Below are 13,001 nucleotides of genomic sequence, written 5' to 3'. Positions count from 1 at the left end.
GTGGTCCGCTGCAGGGAGTGTCTGGTATATGGAGTGTGGTCCATTGCAGGGAATGTCTTGTACATGGAGTGTGGTCCACTGCAGGGAGTCGCTGGTGCATGGAATGTGGTCCACTGCAGGGAGTGTCTTGTACATGTAGTGTTGTCGTGTTTGTACATGTAGTGTTGTCCACTGCAGGGAGTGGCTTGTACATGGAGTGTGGTCCACTGCAGGGAGTGTCTTGTGCATGGAGTGTGATCCACTGCAGGGAGTGTCTTGTACATGGAGTGTGGTCCACTGCAGGGAGTGTCTGGTACATGGAGTGTGGTCCACTGCAGGGAGTGTCTTGTACATGGAGTGTGGTCCACTGCAGGGAGTGTCTTGTACATGGTGTGTGATCCACTGCAGGGAGTGTCTTGTATATGGAGTGTGGTCCACTGCAGGGAGTGTCCGGTGCATGGAGTGTGGTCCACTGCAGGGAGTGTCTTGTACATGGAGTGTGGTCCACTGCAGGGAGTGTCTGGTACATGAAGTGTGGTCCATTGCAGGGAGTGTCTTGTGCATGGAGTGTGATCCACTGCAGGGAGTGTCTTGTACATGGAGTGTGGTCCACCGCAGGGAGTCTCCGGTACATGGAGTGTGGTCCACTGCAGGGAGTGTCTGGTACATGGAGTGTGGTCCGCTGCAGGGAGTGTCTGGTATATGGAGTGTGGTCCATTGCAGGGAATGTCTTGTACATGGAGTGTGGTCCACTGCAGGGAGTCGCTGGTGCATGGAATGTGGTCCACTGCAGGGAGTGTCTTGTACATGTAGTGTTGTCCACTGCAGGGAGTGTCTTGTACATGGAGTGTTGTCCACTGCAGGGAGTGTCTTGTGCATGGAGTGTGATCCACTGCAGGGAGTGTCTTGTACATGGAGTGTGGTCCACTGCAGGGAGTGTCCGGTACATGGAGTGTGGTCCACTGCAGGGAGTGTCTTGTACATGGAGTGTGGTCCACTGCAGGGAGTGTCTTGTACATGGTGTGTGATCCACTGCAGGGAGTGTCTTGTACATGGAGTGTGGTCCACTGCAGGGAGTGTCCGCTACATGGAGTGTGGTCCACTGCAGGGAGTGTCTTGTACATGGAGTGTGGTCCACTGCAGGGAGTGTCTTGTACATGGAGTATGGTCCACTGAAGGGAGTGTCTTGTGCATGGAGTGTGATCCATTGCAGGGAGTGTCTTGTACATGGAGTGTGGTCCACTGCAGGGAGTGTCCGGTACATGGAGTGTGGTCCACTGCAGGGAGTGTCTTGTACATGGAGTGTGGTTCACTGCAGGGAGTGTCTTGTACATGAAGTGTAGTCCACTGCAGGGAGTGTCTTGTACATGGAGTGTGGTTCACTGCAGGGAGTGTCCGGTACATGGAGTGTGGTCCACTGCAGGGAGTGTCTTGTACATGAAGTGTAGTCCACTGCAGGGAGTGTCTTGTACATAGAGTGTGGTCCACTGCAGGGAGTGTCCGGTACATGGAGTGTGGTCCACTGCAGGATGTGTCTGGTACATGGAGTGTAGTCCACTGCAGGGAGTGTCTTGTACTTGGAGTGTGGTCCACTGCAGAAGTGTCTTGTACATGGAGTGGGGTCCACTGCAGGGAGTTTCTGGTACATGGAGTGTGGTCCACTGCAGGGAGTGTCTTGTACATGAAGTGTAGTCCACTGCAGGGAGTGTCTTGTACATGGAGTGTGGTCCACTGCAGGGAGTGTCTTGTACATGGAGTGTAGTCCACTGCAGGGAGTGTCTTGTACATGAAGTGTAGTCCACTGCAGGGAGTGTCTTGTACATGGAGTGTGATCCACTGCAGGGAGTGTCTTGTACATGGAGTGTGGTCCACTGCAGGGAGTGTCTTGTACATGGAGTGTGGTTCACTGCAGGGTGTGTCTTGTACATGAAGTGTAGTCCACTGCAGGGAGTGTCTTGTACATGGAGTGTGGTTCACTGCAGGGAGTGTCCGGTACATGGAGTGTGGTCCACTGCAGGGAGTGTCTTGTACATGAAGTGTAGTCCACTGCAGGGAGTGTCTTGTACATAGAGTGTGGTCCACTGCAGGGAGTGTCCGGTACATGGAGTGTGGTCCACTGCAGGATGTGTCTGGTACATGGAGTGTAGTCCACTGCAGGGAGTGTCTTGTACTTGGAGTGTGGTCCACTGCAGAAGTGTCTTGTACATGGAGTGGGGTCCACTGCAGGGAGTTTCTGGTACATGGAGTGTGGTCCACTGCAGGGAGTGTCTTGTACATGAAGTGTAGTCCACTGCAGGGAGTGTCTTGTACATGGAGTGTGGTCCACTGCAGGGAGTGTCTTGTACATGGAGTGTACTCCACTGCAGGGAGTGTCTTGTACATGAAGTGTAGTCCACTGCAGGGAGTGTCTTGTACATGGAGTGTGATCCACTGCAGGGAGTGTCTTGTACATGGAGTATGGTCCACTGCAGGGAGTGTCTTGTACATGGAGTGTGGCCCACTGCAGGGAGTGTCTTGTACATGGAGTGTGGTCCACTGCAGGGAGTGTCCGGTACATGGAGTGTGGCCCACTGCAGGGAGTGTCTTGTACATGGAGTGTGGTCCACTGCAGGGAGTGTCTTGTACATGAAGTGTAGTCCACTGCAGGGAGTGTCTTGTACATGGAGCGTGGTCCACTGCACGGAGTGTCCGGTACATGGAGTGTGGTCCACTGCAGGATGTGTCTGGTACATGGAGTGTAGTCCACTGCAGGGAGTGTCTTGTACTTGGAGTGTGGTCCACTGCAGAAGTGTCTTGTACATGGAGTGGGGTCCACTGCAGGGAGTTTCTGGTACATGGAGTGTGGTCCACTGCAGGGAGTGTCTTGTACATGAAGTGTAGTCCACTGCAGGGAGTGTCTTGTACATGGAGTGTGGTCCACTGCAGGGAGTGTCTTGTACATGGAGTGTAGTCCACTGCAGGGAGTGTCTTGTACATGAAGTGTAGTCCACTGCAGGGAGTGTCTTGTACATGTAGTGTTGTCCACTGCAGGGAGTGTCTTGTACATGGAGTGTTGTCCACTGCAGGGAGTGTCTTGTGCATGGAGTGTGATCCACTGCAGGGAGTGTCTTGTACATGGAGTGTGGTCCACTGCAGGGAGTGTCCGGTACATGGAGTGTGGTCCACTGCAGGGAGTGTCTTGTACATGGAGTGTGGTCCACTGCAGGGAGTGTCTTGTACATGGTGTGTGATCCACTGCAGGGAGTGTCTTGTACATGGAGTGTGGTCCACTGCAGGGAGTGTCCGCTACATGGAGTGTGGTCCACTGCAGGGAGTGTCTTGTACATGGAGTGTGGTCCACTGCAGGGAGTGTCTTGTACATGGAGTATGGTCCACTGAAGGGAGTGTCTTTTGCATGGAGTGTGATCCATTGCAGGGAGTGTCTTGTACATGGAGTGTGGTCCACTGCAGGGAGTGTCCGGTACATGGAGTGTGGTCCACTGCAGGGAGTGTCTTGTACATGGAGTGTGGTTCACTGCAGGGAGTGTCTTGTACATGAAGTGTAGTCCACTGCAGGGAGTGTCTTGTACATGGAGTGTGGTTCACTGCAGGGAGTGTCCGGTACATGGAGTGTGGTCCACTGCAGGGAGTGTCTTGTACATGAAGTGTAGTCCACTGCAGGGAGTGTCTTGTACATAGAGTGTGGTCCACTGCAGGGAGTGTCCGGTACATGGAGTGTGGTCCACTGCAGGATGTGTCTGGTACATGGAGTGTAGTCCACTGCAGGGAGTGTCTTGTACTTGGAGTGTGGTCCACTGCAGAAGTGTCTTGTACATGGAGTGGGGTCCACTGCAGGGAGTTTCTGGTACATGGAGTGTGGTCCACTGCAGGGAGTGTCTTGTACATGAAGTGTAGTCCACTGCAGGGAGTGTCTTGTACATGGAGTGTGGTCCACTGCAGGGAGTGTCTTGTACATGGAGTGTAGTCCACTGCAGGGAGTGTCTTGTACATGAAGTGTAGTCCACTGCAGGGAGTGTCTTGTACATGGAGTGTGATCCACTGCAGGGAGTGTCTTGTACATGGAGTGTGGTCCACTGCAGGGAGTGTCTTGTACATGGAGTGTGGTTCACTGCAGGGTGTGTCTTGTACATGAAGTGTAGTCCACTGCAGGGAGTGTCTTGTACATGGAGTGTGGTTCACTGCAGGGAGTGTCCGGTACATGGAGTGTGGTCCACTGCAGGGAGTGTCTTGTACATGAAGTGTAGTCCACTGCAGGGAGTGTCTTGTACATAGAGTGTGGTCCACTGCAGGGAGTGTCCGGTACATGGAGTGTGGTCCACTGCAGGATGTGTCTGGTACATGGAGTGTAGTCCACTGCAGGGAGTGTCTTGTACTTGGAGTGTGGTCCACTGCAGAAATGTCTTGTACATGGAGTGGGGTCCACTGCAGGGAGTTTCTGGTACATGGAGTGTGGTCCACTGCAGGGAGTGTCTTGTACATGAAGTGTAGTCCACTGCAGGGAGTGTCTAATACATGGAGTGTGGTCAACTGCAGGGAGTGTCTTGTACATGGAGTGTAGTCCACTGCAGGGAGTGTCTTGTACATGAAGTGTAGTCCACTGCAGGGAGTGTCTTGTACATGGAGTGTGATCCACTGCAGGGAGTGTCTTGTACATGGAGTATGGTCCACTGCAGGGAGTGTCTTGTACATGGAGTGTGGCCCACTGCAGGGAGTGTCTTGTACATGGAGTGTGGTCCACTGCAGGGAGTGTCCGGTACATGGAGTGTGACCCACTGCAGGGAGTGTCTTGTACATGGAGTGTGGTCCACTGCAGGGAGTGTCTTGTACATGAAGTGTAGTCCACTGCAGGGAGTGTCTTGTACATGGAGCGTGGTCCACTGCACGGAGTGTCCGGTACATGGAGTGTGGTCCACTGCAGGGAGTGTCTTGTACATGAAGTGTAGTCCACTGCAGGGAGTGTCTTGTACATAGAGTGTGGTCCACTGCAGGGAGTGTCCGGTACATGGAGTGTGGTCCACTGCAGGACGTGTCTGGTACATGGAGTGGAGTCCACTGCAGGGAGTGTCTTGTACATGGAGTGTGGTCCACCGCAGGGAGTGTCCGGTACATGGAGTGTGGTCCACTGCAGGGAGTGTCTGGTACATGGAGTGTGGTCCGCTGCAGGGAGTGTCTGGTATATGGAGTGTGGTCCATTGCAGGGAATGTCTTGTACATGGAGTGTGGTCCACTGCAGGGAGTGTCCGGTACATGGAGTGTGATCCACTGCAGGGAGTGTCTTGTACATGGAGTGTGGTCCACTGCAGGGAGTGTCTGGTACATGGAGTGTGGTCCATTGCAGGGAGTGTCTTGTACATAGAGTGTGGTCCACTGCAGGGAGTGTCCGGTACATGGAGTGTGATCCACTGCAGGGAGTGTCTTGTACATGGAGTGTGGTCCACTGCAGGGAGTGTCTGGTACATGGAGTGTGGTCCATTGCAGGGAGTGTCTTGTACATGGAGTGTGGTCCACTGCAGGGAGTGTCTTGTACATGGTGTGTGATCCACTGCAGGGAGTGTCTTGTATATGGAGTGTGGTCCACTGCAGGGAGTGTCCGGTGCATGGAGTGTGGTCCACTGCAGGGAGTGTCTTGTACATGGAGTTTGGTCCACTGCAGGGAGTGTCTTGTACATGAAGTGTAGTCCACTGCAGGGAGTGTCTTGTACATGGAGTGTGGTCCACTGCAGGGAGTGTCTTGTACATGGAGTGTGGTCCACTGCAGGGAGTGTCTGGTACATGAAGTGTGGTCCATTGCAGGGAGTGTCTTGTGCATGGAGTGTGATCCACTGCAGGGAGTGTCTTGTACATGGAGTGTGGTCCACCGCAGGGAGTCTCCGGTACATGGAGTGTGGTCCACTGCAGGGAGTGTCTGGTACATGGAGTGTGGTCCGCTGCAGGGAGTGTCTGGTATATGGAGTGTGGTCCATTGCAGGGAATGTCTTGTACATGGAGTGTGGTCCACTGCAGGGAGTCGCTGGTGCATGGAATGTGGTCCACTGCAGGGAGTGTCTTGTACATGTAGTGTTGTCCACTGCAGGGAGTGTCTTGTACATGGAGTGTTGTCCACTGCAGGGAGTGTCTTGTGCATGGAGTGTGATCCACTGCAGGGAGTGTCTTGTACATGGAGTGTGGTCCACTGCAGGGAGTGTCCGGTACATGGAGTGTGGTCCACTGCAGGGAGTGTCCGGTACATGGAGTGTGGTCCACTGCAGGGAGTGTCTTGTACATGGAGTGTGGTCCACTGCAGGGAGTGTCTTGTACATGGTGTGTGATCCACTGCAGGGAGTGTCTTGTACATGGAGTGTGGTCCACTGCAGGGAGTGTCCGCTACATGGAGTGTGGTCCACTGCAGGGAGTGTCTTGTACATGGAGTGTGGTCCACTGCAGGGAGTGTCTTGTACATGGAGTATGGTCCACTGAAGTAAAGTCCACATTTGTAAAGCGCACAATCACCCGTAAGGGTCTCTAGGCGCTGGGGGGCCGTCGGGAAGATTAAGCGAGCTATTGCCCAGAGTCACATGGTGCTGGGCTAACCTGCCGCCGGAGCCGGGGATCGAACCGTGGTCCCCAGATTCCAGCGTCAGTCGCCCTGGCCGCGGCGCCACACCTCTCCCACACTGAAGGGAGTGTCTTGTGCATGGAGTGTGATCCATTGCAGGGAGTGTCTTGTACATGGAGTGTGGTCCACTGCAGGGAGTGTCCGGTACATGGAGTGTGGTCCACTGCAGGGAGTGTCTTGTACATGGAGTGTGGTTCACTGCAGGGAGTGTCTTGTACATGAAGTGTAGTTCACTGCAGGGAGTGTCTTGTACATGGAGTGTGGTTCACTGCAGGGAGTGTCCGGTACATGGAGTGTGGTCCACTGCAGGGAGTGTCTTGTACATGAAGTGTAGTCCACTGCAGGGAGTGTCTTGTACATAGAGTGTGGTCCACTGCAGGGAGTGTCTTGTACATGGAGTTTGGTCCACTGCAGGGAGTGTCTTGTACATGAAGTGTAGTCCACTGCAGGGAGTGTCTTGTACATGGAGTGTGGTCCACTGCAGGGAGTGTCTTGTACATGGAGTGTGGTCCACTGCAGGGAGTGTCTGGTACATGAAGTGTGGTCCATTGCAGGGAGTGTCTTGTGCATGGAGTGTGATCCACTGCAGGGAGTGTCTTGTACATGGAGTGTGGTCCACCGCAGGGAGTCTCCGGTACATGGAGTGTGGTCCACTGCAGGGAGTGTCTGGTACATGGAGTGTGGTCCGCTGCAGGGAGTGTCTGGTATATGGAGTGTGGTCCATTGCAGGGAATGTCTTGTACATGGAGTGTGGTCCACTGCAGGGAGTCGCTGGTGCATGGAATGTGGTCCACTGCAGGGAGTGTCTTGTACATGTAGTGTTGTCCACTGCAGGGAGTGTCTTGTACATGGAGTGTTGTCCACTGCAGGGAGTGTCTTGTGCATGGAGTGTGATCCACTGCAGGGAGTGTCTTGTACATGGAGTGTGGTCCACTGCAGGGAGTGTCCGGTACATGGAGTGTGGTCCACTGCAGGGAGTGTCTTGTACATGGAGTGTGGTCCACTGCAGGGAGTGTCTTGTACATGGTGTGTGATCCACTGCAGGGAGTGTCTTGTACATGGAGTGTGGTCCACTGCAGGGAGTGTCCGCTACATGGAGTGTGGTCCACTGCAGGGAGTGTCTTGTACATGGAGTGTGGTCCACTGCAGGGAGTGTCTTGTACATGGAGTATGGTCCACTGAAGGGAGTGTCTTGTGCATGGAGTGTGATCCATTGCAGGGAGTGTCTTGTACATGGAGTGTGGTCCACTGCAGGGAGTGTCCGGTACATGGAGTGTGGTCCACTGCAGGGAGTGTCTTGTACATGGAGTGTGGTTCACTGCAGGGAGTGTCTTGTACATGAAGTGTAGTCCACTGCAGGGAGTGTCTTGTACATGGAGTGTGGTTCACTGCAGGGAGTGTCCGGTACATGGAGTGTGGTCCACTGCAGGGAGTGTCTTGTACATGAAGTGTAGTCCACTGCAGGGAGTGTCTTGTACATAGAGTGTGGTCCACTGCAGGGAGTGTCCGGTACATGGAGTGTGGTCCACTGCAGGATGTGTCTGGTACATGGAGTGTAGTCCACTGCAGGGAGTGTCTTGTACTTGGAGTGTGGTCCACTGCAGAAGTGTCTTGTACATGGAGTGGGGTCCACTGCAGGGAGTTTCTGGTACATGGAGTGTGGTCCACTGCAGGGAGTGTCTTGTACATGAAGTGTAGTCCACTGCAGGGAGTGTCTTGTACATGGAGTGTGGTCCACTGCAGGGAGTGTCTTGTACATGGAGTGTAGTCCACTGCAGGGAGTGTCTTGTACATGAAGTGTAGTCCACTGCAGGGAGTGTCTTGTACATGGAGTGTGATCCACTGCAGGGAGTGTCTTGTACATGGAGTGTGGTCCACTGCAGGGAGTGTCTTGTACATAGATTGTGGTTCACTGCAGGGAGTGTCTTGTACATGAAGTGTAGTCCACTGCAGGGAGTGTCTTGTACATGGAGTGTGGTTCACTGCAGGGAGTGTCCGGTACATGGAGTGTGGTCCACTGCAGGGAGTGTCTTGTACATGAAGTGTAGTCCACTGCAGGGAGTGTCTTGTACATAGAGTGTGGTCCACTGCAGGGAGTGTCCGGTACATGGAGTGTGGTCCACTGCAGGATGTGTCTGGTACATGGAGTGTAGTCCACTGCAGGGAGTGTCTTGTACTTGGAGTGTGGTCCACTGCAGAAGTGTCTTGTACATGGAGTGGGGTCCACTGCAGGGAGTTTCTGGTACATGGAGTGTGGTCCACTGCAGGGAGTGTCTTGTACATGAAGTGTAGTCCACTGCAGGGAGTGTCTTGTACATGGAGTGTGGTCCACTGCAGGGAGTGTCTTGTACATGGAGTGTAGTCCACTGCAGGGAGTGTCTTGTACATGAAGTGTAGTCCACTGCAGGGAGTGTCTTGTACATGGAGTGTGATCCACTGCAGGGAGTGTCTTGTACATGGAGTGTGGTCCACTGCAGGGAGTGTCTTGTACATGGAGTGTGGCCCACTGCAGGGAGTGTCTTGTACATGGAGTGTGGTCCACTGCAGGGAGTGTCCGGTACATGGAGTGTGGCCCACTGCAGGGAGTGTCTTGTACATGGAGTGTGGTCCACTGCAGGGAGTGTCTTGTACATGAAGTGTAGTCCACTGCAGGGAGTGTCTTGTACATGGAGCGTGGTCCACTGCACGGAGTGTCCGGTACATGGAGTGTGGTCCACTGCAGGGAGTGTCTTGTACATGAAGTGTAGTCCACTGCAGGGAGTGTCTTGTACATAGAGTGTGGTCCACTGCAGGGAGTGTCCGGTACATGGAGTGTGGTCCACTGCGGGACGTGTCTGGTACATGGAGTGGAGTCCACTGCAGGGAGTGTCTTGTACATGGAGTGTGGTCCACTGCAGAAGTGTCTTGTACATGGAGTGGGGTCCACTGCAGGGAGTGTCTGGTGCATGGATTGAGGTCCACTGCAGGGAGTGTCTTGTACATGGAGTGTGGTCCACTGCAGGGAGTGTCTTGTACATGAAGTGTAGTCCACTGCAGGGAGTGTCTTGTACATGGAGTGTGGTCCACTGCAGGGAGTGTCTTGTACATGGAGTGTAGTCCACTGCAGGGAGTGTCTTGTACATGAAGTGTAGTCCACTGCAGGGAGTGTCTTGTACATGGAGTGTGGTCCATTGCAGGGAGTGTCTTGTGCATGGAGTGTGATCCACTGCAGGGAGTGTCTTGTACATGGAGTGTGGTCCACCGCAGGGAGTGTCCGGTACATGGAGTGTGGTCCACTGCAGGATGTGTCTGGTACATGGAGTGTAGTCCACTGCAGGGAGTGTCTTGTACTTGGAGTGTGGTCCACTGCAGAAGTGTCTTGTACATGGAGTGGGGTCCACTGCAGGGAGTTTCTGGTACATGGAGTGTGGTCCACTGCAGGGAGTGTCTTGTACATGAAGTGTAGTCCACTGCAGGGAGTGTCTTGTACATGGAGTGTGGTCCACTGCAGGGAGTGTCTTGTACATGGAGTGTAGTCCACTGCAGGGAGTGTCTTGTACATGAAGTGTAGTCCACTGCAGGGAGTGTCTTGTACATGGAGTGTGATCCACTGCAGGGAGTGTCTTGTACATGGAGTGTGGTCCACTGCAGGGAGTGTCTTGTACATGGAGTGTGGTTCACTGCAGGGTGTGTCTTGTACATGACGTGTAGTCCACTGCAGGGAGTGTCTTGTACATGGAGTGTGGTTCACTGCAGGGAGTGTCCGGTACATGGAGTGTGGTCCACTGCAGGGAGTGTCTTGTACATGAAGTGTAGTCCACTGCAGGGAGTGTCTTGTACATAGAGTGTGGTCCACTGCAGGGAGTGTCCGGTACATGGAGTGTGGTCCACTGCAGGATGTGTCTGGTACATGGAGTGTAGTCCACTGCAGGGAGTGTCTTGTACTTGGAGTGTGGTCCACTGCAGAAGTGTCTTGTACATGGAGTGGGGTCCACTGCAGGGAGTTTCTGGTACATGGAGTGTGGTCCACTGCAGGGAGTGTCTTGTACATGAAGTGTAGTCCACTGCAGGGAGTGTCTAATACATGGAGTGTGGTCAACTGCAGGGAGTGTCTTGTACATGGAGTGTAGTCCACTGCAGGGAGTGTCTTGTACATGAAGTGTAGTCCACTGCAGGGAGTGTCTTGTACATGGAGTGTGATCCACTGCAGGGAGTGTCTTGTACATGGAGTATGGTCCACTGCAGGGAGTGTCTTGTACATGGAGTGTGGCCCACTGCAGGGAGTGTCTTGTACATGGAGTGTGGTCCACTGCAGGGAGTGTCCGGTACATGGAGTGTGACCCACTGCAGGGAGTGTCTTGTACATGGAGTGTGGTCCACTGCAGGGAGTGTCTTGTACATGAAGTGTAGTCCACTGCAGGGAGTGTCTTGTACATGGAGCGTGGTCCACTGCACGGAGTGTCCGGTACATGGAGTGTGGTCCACTGCAGGGAGTGTCTTGTACATGGAGTGTGGCCCACTGCAGGGAGTGTCTTGTACATGGAGTGTGGTCCACTGCAGGGAGTGTCCGGTACATGGAGTGTGACCCACTGCAGGGAGTGTCTTGTACATGGAGTGGAGTCCACTGCAGGGAGTGTCTTGTACATGGAGTGTGGTCCACCGCAGGGAGTGTCCGGTACATGGAGTGTGGTCCACTGCAGGGAGTGTCTGGTACATGGAGTGTGGTCCGCTGCAGGGAGTGTCTGGTATATGGAGTGTGGTCCATTGCAGGGAATGTCTTGTACATGGAGTGTGGTCCACTGCAGGGAGTCGCTGGTGCATGGAATGTGGTCCACTGCAGGGAGTGTCTTGTACATGTAGTGTTGTCGTGTTTGTACATGTAGTGTTGTCCACTGCAGGGAGTGGCTTGTACATGGAGTGTGGTCCACTGCAGGGAGTGTCTTGTGCATGGAGTGTGATCCACTGCAGGGAGTGTCTTGTACATGGAGTGTGGTCCACTGCAGGGAGTGTCTGGTACATGGAGTGTGGTCCATTGCAGGGAGTGTCTTGTACATGGAGTGTGGTCCACTGCAGGGAGTGTCTTGTACATGGTGTGTGATCCACTGCAGGGAGTGTCTTGTATATGGAGTGTGGTCCACTGCAGGGAGTGTCCGGTGCATGGAGTGTGGTCCACTGCAGGGAGTGTCTTGTACATGGAGTTTGGTCCACTGCAGGGAGTGTCTTGTACATGAAGTGTAGTCCACTGCAGGGAGTGTCTTGTACATGGAGTGTGGTCCACTGCAGGGAGTGTCTTGTACATGGAGTGTGGTCCACTGCAGGGAGTGTCTGGTACATGAAGTGTGGTCCATTGCAGGGAGTGTCTTGTGCATGGAGTGTGATCCACTGCAGGGAGTGTCTTGTACATGGAGTGTGGTCCACCGCAGGGAGTCTCCGGTACATGGAGTGTGGTCCACTGCAGGGAGTGTCTGGTACATGGAGTGTGGTCCGCTGCAGGGAGTGTCTGGTATATGGAGTGTGGTCCATTGCAGGGAATGTCTTGTACATGGAGTGTGGTCCACTGCAGGGAGTCGCTGGTGCATGGAATGTGGTCCACTGCAGGGAGTGTCTTGTACATGTAGTGTTGTCCACTGCAGGGAGTGTCTTGTACATGGAGTGTTGTCCACTGCAGGGAGTGTCTTGTGCATGGAGTGTGATCCACTGCAGGGAGTGTCTTGTACATGGAGTGTGGTCCACTGCAGGGAGTGTCCGGTACATGGAGTGTGGTCCACTGCAGGGAGTGTCCGGTACATGGAGTGTGGTCCACTGCAGGGAGTGTCTTGTACATGGAGTGTGGTCCACTGCAGGGAGTGTCTTGTACATGGTGTGTGATCCACTGCAGGGAGTGTCTTGTACATGGAGTGTGGTCCACTGCAGGGAGTGTCCGCTACATGGAGTGTGGTCCACTGCAGGGAGTGTCTTGTACATGGAGTGTGGTCCACTGCAGGGAGTGTCTTGTACATGGAGTATGGTCCACTGAAGGGAGTGTCTTGTGCATGGAGTGTGATCCATTGCAGGGAGTGTCTTGTACATGGAGTGTGGTCCACTGCAGGGAGTGTCCGGTACATGGAGTGTGGTCCACTGCAGGGAGTGTCTTGTACATGGAGTGTGGTTCACTGCAGGGAGTGTCTTGTACATGAAGTGTAGTTCACTGCAGGGAGTGTCTTGTACATGGAGTGTGGTTCACTGCAGGGAGTGTCCGGTACATGGAGTGTGGTCCACTGCAGGGAGTGTCTTGTACATGAAGTGTAGTCCACTGCAGGGAGTGTCTTGTACATAGAGTGTGGTCCACTGCAGGGAGTGTCTTGTACATGGAGTTTGGTCCACTGCAGGGAGTGTCTTGTACATGAAGTGTAGTCCACTGCAGGGAGTGTCTTGTACATGGAGTGTGGTCCACTGCAGGGAGTGTCTT

This window comes from Lissotriton helveticus, chromosome 8 (genome assembly GCF_964261635.1).
Source record: "Lissotriton helveticus chromosome 8, aLisHel1.1, whole genome shotgun sequence".
Classification (NCBI taxonomy): Eukaryota; Metazoa; Chordata; class Amphibia; order Caudata; family Salamandridae; genus Lissotriton; species Lissotriton helveticus.
The sequence above is the reverse complement of the archived record's forward strand: the minus strand, read 5'-3'. Positions refer to the sequence as shown.